At 40.5% G+C, this 11,957-nt stretch overlaps 1 protein-coding gene across 1 annotated transcript in view; it reads left to right on the top strand.

The window, feature by feature from the left end:
• smarcc2 (SWI/SNF related, matrix associated, actin dependent regulator of chromatin, subfamily c, member 2) overlaps positions 1–146 on the top strand; it is a 23,075-nt gene extending 22,929 nt beyond the window's left edge. The window contains exon 26 of the mRNA XM_053498357.1: positions 1–146. This exon is cut by the window's left edge and continues 734 nt beyond it. The gene's annotated coding sequence lies outside the window, so the exon portion shown is untranslated.
• The last annotated feature ends 11,811 nt before the right edge of the window (positions 147–11,957 follow it).

Raw genomic sequence — 11,957 nt, 5'->3', positions numbered from 1 at the left:
AAACTTCAGAACCGTTCCACTGCAAGTACCGGTGACATCACCTCCTCTTTGCTTCATCACTTCATCACTTCTTTTCTTATAACTTTCTTTCTTTTGCCTTCTTCTAAACCTCGTGTTTGTTTGTCCCTGTACCCCCCAAACACACACACACACACTCCTTTTTTTGTATACTGTTTATCTTTAGGTGTTTGGTAAGTCTGATGTTTCCTGTTGTTACAGTGTTTTTTTTTATTCACACACAAATCTGATTCATTTCCAAAATTCCTGATCACAGATTACATCACTGACTCCACCTCTCAGCACCATAACAGTGCCACATCCGTTACTATAGCAACGATAGAGGCATGTCTAAAAACAGACAGGAACCAGAAGGCCAGAACCTCTTTGTTGTTCCACTGCCTAGACTCCGCCCCTTTATTCAGGCAGTTGGGAGTCTGGCATAGATTGAAATGTGGGCGTGTCTTTGAGTCCATTTATGGAAGTGTTCAAACAAAGGCCATCATTAGCTAAGCTAATAGCATTGCTAGCTACATCACTAACATTACATGTTCATGAAAGTCTACACCCGTTTAGAATAGTTTTACAGTTCTACAGTTGTGTGTGTGTGTGTGTGTGTGTGTGTGTGCATGGACTTAATGATGCACCTACCTGTAAGACTGAGACACGCCCACACAGAAGGTTCCTGTACAATTCAGGTGTGTGTGTGTGTGTGTGTGAACTCAGTAACTCATCCAGTATTATAATATCTGATTAATAAAAAAAGAAAACAGCATTAAACACTCTGTATGTTTGTGTGTGTGTGTGTGTGTGTGTGTGTGTGCACGTGTACATGAAGTACGAAGTGAAATGAAGGAATGTGAGTGCCTGCGCAGTGAAGTGAGGGACGTTAGTGTTACACCTGCGCTTGTGACTTTGTGTATTTTCATATTTTTATACTCTTCATTATTTTATCATAAACAGTTTTGCTGTTAGCATTATTTTACACTTATATGTTATGTGTTTGTGTCGCCGTTTGTCTGTGTGAAGGGGTCACATTTCACCCTGACACTGAACTTGTGTGTGTGTGTGTGTGTGTGTGTGTGTGTGTGTGTGTGTGTGAGATAATTAAGTTTATTTGCATTTCTGTTGTGTCCTGTGTTTCAGACTCACACGTTACAGTAGTAATGCAGTTTACACGCATGCAACACACACGCATACAACACACACACACGTTCTGTCATTTCCATTGTGAGACACTAAGTGGTTTATGTGTGTGAGTGGTGTTTTTTCTATTTGGGATGTTTGTGTTGTTAAAATTGAACAGTTTGTGTTGGGTGTCAGGTCTTTGCTGATTCGCTCAGCTGTTAAACAACAGACTGGTGTAAAGATCACACTTTGATATCACACAAACAAAACATCCATACATCAACAATAAAATGTCATCAATGAGATCATCTCGTGTTGTACAGTTGTTATTATTATTATTATTATTATTATTAGTGAATTATTAAAGAGACATTTCAGTTAAAGGTGTCTAGAGAAGCAGGATTACAGTGAGGTGTACTGGCAAGTGAACACCACTAGGGGGCACTTTAACACAGCAAAAGCCCCTACATGACCTCGCTCAACCCGCTGCCGTTTCCCAATATCAGAGGGAATAAATGTCACCTCTTCAGATTTTTTAAAATTGTGAAGTTATAAAAGTTGAATCTGGTAGAAGTAATTCATTTAACTTTACTGATGTAGGACTTTTACTATATAAGTTATTCACACTTTAATGCTGCAGAAAATAAAAACGCCTTTGTGATTCCTCATGCATGTTGTTTTAGTCAAGACCTTTATAATTATTCTACCATCATCACTCAGTAAAGTTTGGCCCATAATCTGTTAAATACCCCTATCTCACCTACTAATACCCCTATCTCACCTACTAATACCCCTATCTCACCTACTAATACCTCTATATCACCTACTAATACCCCCATCTCACCTACTAATACCCCTATCTCGCCTACTAATACCCCATCTCACCTACTAATACCCCCATCTCACCTACTAATACCCCTATCTCACCTACTAATACCTCTATATCACCTACTAATACCCCCATCTCACCTACTAATACCCCTATCTCACCTACTAATACCTCTATATCACCTACTAATACCCCTATCTCACCTACTAATACCCCCATCTCACCTACAAATACCCCCATCTCACCTACTAATACCCCCGTCTCACCTAATACCCCCATCTCACCTACTAATACCCCCATCTCACCTACGAATACCCCCATCTCACCTACTAATACCCCCGTCTCACCTAATACCCCTATCTCACCTACTAATACCCCTATCTCACCTACTTATACCCACATCTCACCTACTAATACCCCTATCTCACCTACTAATCCCCCTATCTCACCTACTAATACCCCATCTCATCTACTAATACCCCCATCTCACCTACTAATACCCCCATCTCACCTACTAATACCCCCATCTCACCCACCAATACCCCCATCTCACCCACTGATACCCCCATCTCACCCACTGATACCCCCATCTCACCTACTAATACCCCCATCTCACCTACTGATACCCCCATCTCACCTACTGATACCCCCATCTCACCTACGGATACCCCTATCTCACCTACGGATACCCCATCTCACATACGAATACCCCTATCTCACCTACGAATACCCCCATCTCACCTAATACCCCTATCTCACTTACTAATCCCCCTATCTCACCTACTAATACCCCTATCTCACCTACTAATACCCCCATCTCACCTACTAATCCCCCTATCTCACCTACTAATCCCCCTATCTCACCTACTAATACCCCTATCTCACCTACCAATACCCCTATCTCATCTACAAATACCCCTATCTCATCTACTAATACCCCTATCTCATCTACTAATACCCCTATCTCACCTACTAATACCCCTATCTCACCTACGCGGTTTCACGCAGTGGCCGTAAGTACGGTTCATCATGATTCACAGCAAGTTTTGGCCTGTGATTAGGTTTCCAGCTTTCTAGTCAAACAGCAAAAAATAAGGGATAAGGGTATAACAGCAGGAATAACAGAGGAGGGCGGGTTATTGGAGGCGGGGCTTGTAGGACGACTTTCACACACACACACAAAAACACAATAACGGATTGGGAATGACTGCTGTCTGTCTCACAGATTGCATAAATTGTCAGGATAATGGATTACATTTTTGAAAAAGTAACTACATAATTAAGTACTAAAAGGGCAGATCTTACACATGAGATTACTCATTACATCAAAAAAGTAACCTGAGTACATTAACAACACTAAGTTACACCCAACACTGCTTATAAATACAGTGAAACCTCTGATTACGAGCATAATTCGTTTCGAAAGTGGACTCGTATTCCAAAACACTCGTAAATTAAAGCACATTTCCCCATGAGAAATAATGAAAATAGAAAATTTTCCGTTCCACAGCCCACAAAAATGCTGTGAAGCATCCCCTCTCTGTTAAAGGCGGGATAGAGAGAGAGAGAGAGAGAGAAAGAGTGAACCGGCACGGTGCAACACTCAAACACTGACAGACACTAACGACGAGAGAGTGTGTGCGAACCTGCGCGGTGTCAAATTACGCGCGCACACACATAACACACTCTGCAGTGCAAAAGAAATAAAAACACACACATAACACACACTCAAACACGAAAGAGAGCGTGTGTGTTTGTGTGTAAATTGGTGCGGTGTCAAATTACGCGCACACACACACACACACTTTGCAGCGCAAGAGAAAGAAAAACACACGGATTGATTATACCAGTAAGAGACGAGCACTAAGACCCAGCAGGGGAAATGAATAACCGCAGCGCAAGAGAGGAAAAACCGTTGGCTCAGTTGTGATGACGCGACGCTCTGTGTCAAAACAAGAAGCACATGCGTTATACATGATACTCGGTGCTCGTAAACCACGACAACGCTCGTTTTTTTAAGTCAAAATAAAAATAAATTAAATTTGCTTGTCTTGCGAAACACTCGTAAACCGTGTTACTCGTTATCCGAGGTTCCACTGTATTGTGTTTTGCATGGAAATTTTAATGTTATTTTTATAATTGTGTTTTTGTAACAATTGTGATCACCACAAATATAATGTTATGAGCATTACCCTGTCCGGATCTGTGTGTCTTATAAAACAGAACAAAAAACATTTAAATTTGTCATAACATTGAAGAAGCATTCTTATTCATTACTATTAATAATTTGACCCAAATTCTACTTTTCTCATCTCTGCCCTAAGTGTTAAAGTTTGTGCAGGAGTCATCATACACCCAGGTTCAGGATAGATTGAGAGTTCCAGTAACTCATCTAAAAAGGTTCTGATTTTGTTTTTATGTTAACCATGACAGTGAGCTCTGCACCTTTAATATCAATACTACAGGATCAATACAACAGGAAGCAGGATTACAGTGAGGTGTACTGGCAAGTGAACACCTAGGGTTCCAAAGTGTACACATGGTTTAGTTTATCCTGTTTGCCTCGAGCGTCACGTGTGTAGTGATTACTGTTATTGTCCTCTAGATGGCAGTAGTGCTAAACGAGATATAAGAATAACAGATTAGAACACGGTGGTAGAAGAGAGCCTACGCCGTGGTAAAAAGAAAGTTTTGAGTGTTGACAAATAAAGAGGCTACACGCCAGTTTATACATTTAATTCCAAGAGTGTTTATTCAACAAACACCACATGGTACCAGGAGTATACTGTCTTTTGATGCAACAGAGATGGATGCTGTTAAACTACCGGAATCTTTGAAACTCACCGGTAATGTAGATAGCAGCTGGCGGACCTCAAGCAATTGAAGTATACAGTCCTTTTACATTACATTGGATGGTGCTGTCAAGATTTGCCATGCAAGCGAACTTGCTTTGATGCATTCTAAAACTTTCGGTAAAAAGGAAAGTACTTCTGTTGCTGACAGTCCTGTAGTTGGCGCTGTTACTCACAAAACGAAAAGATGGAGTCAAAAACCCACTTCGAAATCAAGCACAGATTCTTTCAGCTGTAAAAGATGTGGTCCAAAGCATCAACCTAAACAATGCTTAGCATTTGGAAAAAAAAAATGTGCAAAATGCAAAGGCATTAATTATTTTGCTAAGCAATGTTTTTCAAAGAAAAAAGCAAAGCAATCAACAAATGTTCACGTTGTGGAAGAGACTGAATTGTCAGACACTTTCTTTGTGGGCATGATCAGTAGTGGTGCAAAAATAGTACAGCAAGAGTATGGAACAAAAGAAAGAAATGATTCTGATATGAACTGTGTGTCTAAGGACAACTGGATCGTGTCGCTGCAGGTCAATGGAACAATTGTGCTGTTTAAACTTGATACAGGAGCGAAGGCCAATCTCATAAGCACAAGTGATTTAAAGGAAATGAAAATCAAGCCCCACATAAAAAGAAACCATGTGTCGCTCAAAACCTACAATGGACGGGACATAAAAACACAAGGTATGTGCAGACTCAAAGTATGTGTCAAGAACAGAACTTATCACCTGCTCTTTGTTGTAGTCCCAGATGATCATCAGTCTCTCCTTGGTGACAAAGCCTGCGAGGATTTAGGACTGGTGAAAAGGGTGTACTGCATCGATAGCCATGATGTTACAGCAACAATACAGGACACTGCAAATGACATTGTTTGCTAATTTTATGATGTTTTCAAAGGACTGGGAGCTCTACCATTCATTTACAAAATTCAGCTCAAAGAAGGTGCTCACCCTGTAGTTCATGCTCCAAGAAGGTTTTCTGCGCCACTGAAGGAGAAATTAAAAAACGAACTTGACAGGATGACAGCTCTACGGGTAGTCAAGAAAGTGGAGGAACCTACAGACTGGGTAAACTCAATGGTTTGTGTTAAAAAGAAAAACGGTGATCTGAGAGTATGCATGGATCCTCAAGACCTGAATGCAAACATAAAAAGGGAGCATTACCAGATTCCAAAGCGTGAGGAGATCACAAGAGAAATGACTGGTGCACAGTACTTACATTTACATTTACATTTAGGCATTTGGCAGACGCTCTTATCCAGAGCGACTTACAAAAAGTGCTTTAATGTTTACATCATTGAATACATACTTACACTGGGTTAACTAGGTTAATAACTAAGTGCCGATAGTCCAACACAACTGGTAAGAGGGTTTTTTTTTTTTTTGGGGGGGTTAGTCCAAGTACTGAAGAAACAGATGCGTCTTGAGTCGTCATTTAAAGATAGTCAAAGTCTCTGATGTACGGACATCTAGAGGAAGTTCATTTCACAACCTAGGTGCTAGAACAGAAAAGAGCCTGGATGAATGCCGCCCTCAATCCCTGAGAGATGGTGGGATGAGGCGAGCAGTGCTGGAGGATCGGAGGGAACGTGGTGCAGTGCGTGGTGTAATTAGCGCAGAGAGGTAAGTGAGTGCTGGGCCATTTTTAGCTTTGTAGGCAAGCGTCATTGTTTTGAATTTGATGCGGGCAGCTACAGGTGCAGGGAGCGGAGGAGTGGGGTGGTGTGGGAGAACTTGGGAAGGTTAAAAACGAGATGTGCTGCTGCATTCTGGATCAGTTGCAAAGGACGCATCGTGGACAGAGGCAGGCCTGCCAGGAGTGGGTTGCAGTAGTCCAGTCTTGAAATAACAAGGGACTGAACAAGCACCTGAGTCGCCTGTGAAGAAAGAAATGGGCGAATTCTTCTGATATTGTAAAGAAAAAATTGACAAGAGCGAGTAAGGTTAGCGATGTGTGGGGAAAATGACAAATGATTGTCCACGGTTACCCCAAGATTGCGGGCGGTGGCTGTAGGAGTGATTTGGTTGTTGTCCAGGGGTATCACAAGGTCTTGACGTGGGGATAAGTCACAAGGGATAAACAACAGTTTGGTTTTACTGAGATTGAGCTTCAGCTGATGAGCAGTCATCCAGAATGAGATGTCTGCCAGACATGCTGAGATCCGGGTGGAAACCGAGTGTCAGAGGGAGGAAAGGAGAGAACAAGTTGGGTGTCGTCTGCATAACAGTGGTATGAGAATCCATGCGATGATATGACCTTACCAAGAGACCGGGTATAGAGGGAGAACAGAAGAGGACCAAGTACTGAGCCCTGCGGGACACCAGTAGAGAGTCTACGTGGGGCAGATGTAGAGCCCCTCCATGTTACCTCATATGACCTTTCTTTTAGGTAAGAAGCAAACCATTGCCACACTGTTCCACAAATTTCAAGGCTTGTAAGAATAAATAATAGAATCTTGTGGTTCACCGTGTCAAATGCAGCTGACAGGTCCAGGAGGATGAGGACAGATGACAGTTTAGCAGATCTAGCAGCATGGAGCTTCTCAGTGACTGACAGAAGGGCAGTCTCTGTAGAATGTGCCACTTTGAATCCAAATTGGTTTGGATCATTAAGATTGTTCTGCGAGAGATAAAGAGAGATTTGATTATAAACAGCTCTTTCAAGAATTTTTAAGTACTTCAGCATGTTGGATGCTTCACAGGGTTTCTGGCAATTAAAGCTTCATGAAGACAGTACCAAATACTGCACATTCAATACAACATTTGGACGTTATTCATTCTTATGTCTACCCTTTGGCATAACCTCAGCCTCAAAAATCTTCCATCCTGCCATGGAGCATGTCATAGAAGGACTGGAGAGAGTACGTGCATATGTCGATGACATAGTGGTTTGGGGGTCATCAGTGCAGGAACACAATCAGAAACTTTTTCAGCTACTTCAAAGAATTTGGAAACACAGCCTCAAGTTGAACAGAGCTAAATGTCTGTTTGGTGTCACTGAAATGACTTTTTTAGGTGACAAGCTGTCTGAACGTGGTGTGGAAGCTGACAAAAGCAAAAATTAGGCAATCCTGGATATGCCAAGTCCAGTGGACAAAACAGGTGTGCTAAGGATAATGGGAATGGTAAACTTCATTGGTAAATTCATTCCAAATCTGTCTGCAAAAACTGCGAGCCTCAGAAAACTGTTGAATCATAAAGCACGAGCAAGAATGGAAAATGCTCAAGTCAACACTGACAGTAGAACCAGTTCTCACCTACTTTGATTCTTCTAAAAGTATCAAAATATCCACAGATGCATCAAGGGATGGATTACGTGCAGTCTTACTTCAAGAAGATCCTGAATGCTGGAAACCCATAGCTTATGCCTCTAGCACTATGACGCAATCTGAGTGCAAATATGCTCAAATCGAAAAGGAATGCCTTGGACTCGATTTTGGATTTGAGAAATTTCACGACTATGTCTTTGGCTTACCATCGTTCACAGCAGAAATGGATCATAAGCCTTTAATTGATCTAAATCAATTAAAAATTTAAAAATCTAAATGAGATGTCTCCACGCATTCAACGTCTAATGATGAGACTGCAACGGTATGACTTTAAATTAGTCTACATTCCAGGCAAATACATAGTCATAGTTGATGCACTATCTCGTGCACCATTAACATGCAAATTCTCAGATGTGAGTTGCACAGAGAATGATGTGAAGATGCATGTGAATCTAGTTGTTAAATCTCTTCCAGTCTCTGATCAGAAGCTCAAGCAAATAGTTGAGGAGACAGCGAAAGATCTAGTTCTCCAAGCTGTAATTGACAATCTGAACAATGACTGGGTCAAAAGTTCTTATGCACTGCACAGTTCTATAATGTTAGATCTGACCAGCCGCTCAAAGCACTTTATCACTACTGAGGTAAGGGCTATGGGGTGATAATCATTGCAGGATGAGTTTGACAATGATGGACTCTTTGAAGCATGTGGGGATCACCGACTGAGATAAAGAGGTTGAATATCTCTGTGAACACAGGTACTAGCTGGTCTGCGCAGGCTCTGAGGATTCAACCTAAGATGCCGCCTGGTCCTGCTGCTTTCCTTGTGTTTACTCTCCTGAAGGCTCTCCTCACGTCATGCTCAGAGCTGAATGTGTTTCCGGTGCTGGCAGTGTCTTCCTGTCTGCAGCTTTTAGCGCCGCTAGCATTAGCATCGCTAGCGTCTTAGCTGCAGCCTCAAAGCGAGCGTAGAAAGTGTTCAGCTCGTCTGCCAGAGTCGGAATAATTTGCTTTGGTTTATGAGTGTTTGAAATACAAGCCCGCTTCCAGAACGAATTATGCTTGTAACCCAAGGTTTCACTGTACTGACATTTTTTTAGAATTTTCTCTTAAATATGGGACTAAATCTTAGTTAAGATAAAAATTATTCATAAAACATCTTAGCTCTAAAAACTGCTATGAGATGATGAATGTGTTTCCGGTGCTGGCAGTGTCTTCCTGTCTGCAGCTTTTAGCGCCGCTAGCATTAGCATCGCTAGCGTCTTAGCTGCAGCCTTAAAGCGAGCGTAGAAAGTGTTCAGCTCGTCTGCCAGAGTCACGTCCGCTACTTCGCATTGCGTTTTTTGTTCTCCCTCATGATCTTACTTAAAAACATCGAATTGTGAGTATATTGTATACCAGTAGAAACAAGAGTGTCTCTATCATAACTAATGTATTCAATGGTGAGGAATTTGCCAGTTTAAAGTTACTGGGAATGACCTTAAAATTTAAAAACAAAGAAAAAAAGGTCGGAGCAGTCGTGACAGCAGTATCAACATGTATCAACATGTGTGTGTGTAAAACATTTTATTTTGTGTCTGTATGCGTGTGTACAGCGCGTGTGTAACGCAAAAAATAGCCTCAATAGAGAGATTAAAGATCTATTTTCTCTCTCTGTATCAGCCTGCAGCATGTGTCTGTATGCGCGCGTCATTGGACACCGTGCCCCACAAACACCTTCTACTTTCACCTTCACACACACACGTTCTTTCTGCTCTACACAGAAACACTGCTCTGTCGCAATTCTTTTCAAAGGTAAAGTGCAGGTTAATTTGTTTTATTTTTACTTTACAGCAGAGATTCCGTTAGTGTCATTAGAGAGATTTCTTGTTTATTTTTCAGTGTTTCCGTTGTGTGCGTGCATGTGTGAAAAGAGTCGAGGAAGGGTAACTGTGTAAGACAAGAAGGGGGAGAGGGAGCTTACTATAGATGTACACACACAGCGCTTGCAGGCATAAACGGAAACACTTATCTGTCGGGATTTTTTTTTTCCTTTTTTTTTTTTAAAGATAAAGTGCAATATAATTTGTTTTATTTTTACTTTATATTTTGTGTTAATTATTCATATTTTTGGGGGGGTTGGGGGGACTGTGGAATAAATAATTTGAGTTTTCATTATTTCTTACGGAATAATTTGCTTTGGTTTATGAGTGTTTGAAATACAAGCCCGCTTCCAGAACGAATTATGCTTGTAACCCAAGGTTTCACTGTACTGACATTTTCTTAGAATTTTCTCTTAAATATGGGACTAAATCTTAGTAAAGATAAAAATGATTCATAAAACATCTTAGCTCTAAAAACTGCTTTTTAGGTAAAAATTGTTAAGAGTAGACAGAAGGACTTTTAAGAGGCTTAAGAGTTTAGCAGAGGACAAAATGGCAGAAAGAACTATTCAAACTATTCCAAACACTGAACAGAAAAGTAAACACTGCTTTTCTTTCCAATTTGTTTTTCCTGTCCTTTTACTTCCTTCCATACTATGCAAAAGTCCAACCTAAACAGACTGTCCTGTAATCATGTAAACTGGTAAAAGCTAAGCCATTTTGCTCCCATCAATCTGAAATGGGTTACAAGTAATAAAATCTGTATGATAAATAAACATAAACTTTCCTTACTTTATGTACAGAGTTGCTCTGAGAACTTTCCTAAGTCACTTTTAGTCTAGAACTGCCAGCTAGGCCTTTTGAAGCCAAGTAAGGAGCTCTATGGGAGAATTCTAAGAAGCTTTGTAAATACAGGCCCTGATGCTAACATTCCCGTTGCCGGAGCTCTCCTATAACATGAATGCTGTTTGGAGACGCTCTGACTCAGATGGCTAGACATCAGAGCCCATATTCACCAAGCTTTTTAGAATTCTCTCAGAGAGCTCCTATCTTAGCTTAAGAAGTCCTAGCTGGGAGTTCTAGACTAAAAGTGATTTAGAAAACGTCTGAGAACTGAAGAAAGCTAGGTATACAGTTAGAGGGTCTACTGACACATTTTATAGTATTTGGCAGCCTTTCTTAAGTTTTGCTGAGGTTATGAACGCAGATAATATAGTACAGTAAAGGAAGTGTGTGTGAAGATTACTTATTATTATATTTCTTTTATGGACATCTGATTGTTATGGCATCCTTGTGTTTGTCTGGTGTTGGGGGGCATGGGAGGGTTTGGTTTTGTGTTCTCTTTTGTTGTGTTTTTTTTCTGTAAAGTTTGAAAATAAATAAAAAAACTTTGATAAAAAAGAAAACGTTTGAGAACAACTGTAAGGACAGTACAAACCCCTTTATCTTAGTGAGGGGGTGTGGTTGACCCCGTTGCTAGACATGATGCAACAATTCAAGGACTGTGATTGGTTGATAAAAAAATAACCTCTGACCTCTGCAAAGGTATTGAAATGCACAGTTTGTGAAAATTGAATACATGATAATAGAACAGACAGTGAAATAAATGTTTGTATATAAAGAAATTGTATAATCATGACTACAGGCTACTTTATGCAAAGTTTCTGTTATAGACTAAATATATTAAAGTTAATTCAAACAGCCAAATGTTGAAAATGTGTCTACTTTTAAAGCAACTAATTTCCACACAGTAGTTACTATATTTAAGTTGTTACATTTATCATACTGATTTTATTACTTGTAATCTATTTCAGATTGATGGGAGCAAAATGGTCTGTTTAAGTTGCACTTTTGGATGGTATGTAGTCAACAATCCAAACTGGACAGAAGAGCAGTGTTTACTTTTACGTTCAGTGTTTGGAGAATATTTCTTCTTTCCGCCATTTTGTCCTCTGCTATAGAAACTCTTAGGCCTCTTAAACGTCCTCCTGTCTACTCTTAACAGGTAGACATTTTTACCTTAGGAGCTG

Source organism: Clarias gariepinus, chromosome 6, assembly GCF_024256425.1.
Source record: "Clarias gariepinus isolate MV-2021 ecotype Netherlands chromosome 6, CGAR_prim_01v2, whole genome shotgun sequence".
Lineage (NCBI taxonomy): Eukaryota > Metazoa > Chordata > Actinopteri > Siluriformes > Clariidae > Clarias > Clarias gariepinus.
This window is presented reverse-complemented; position numbering and strand designations above follow the sequence as displayed.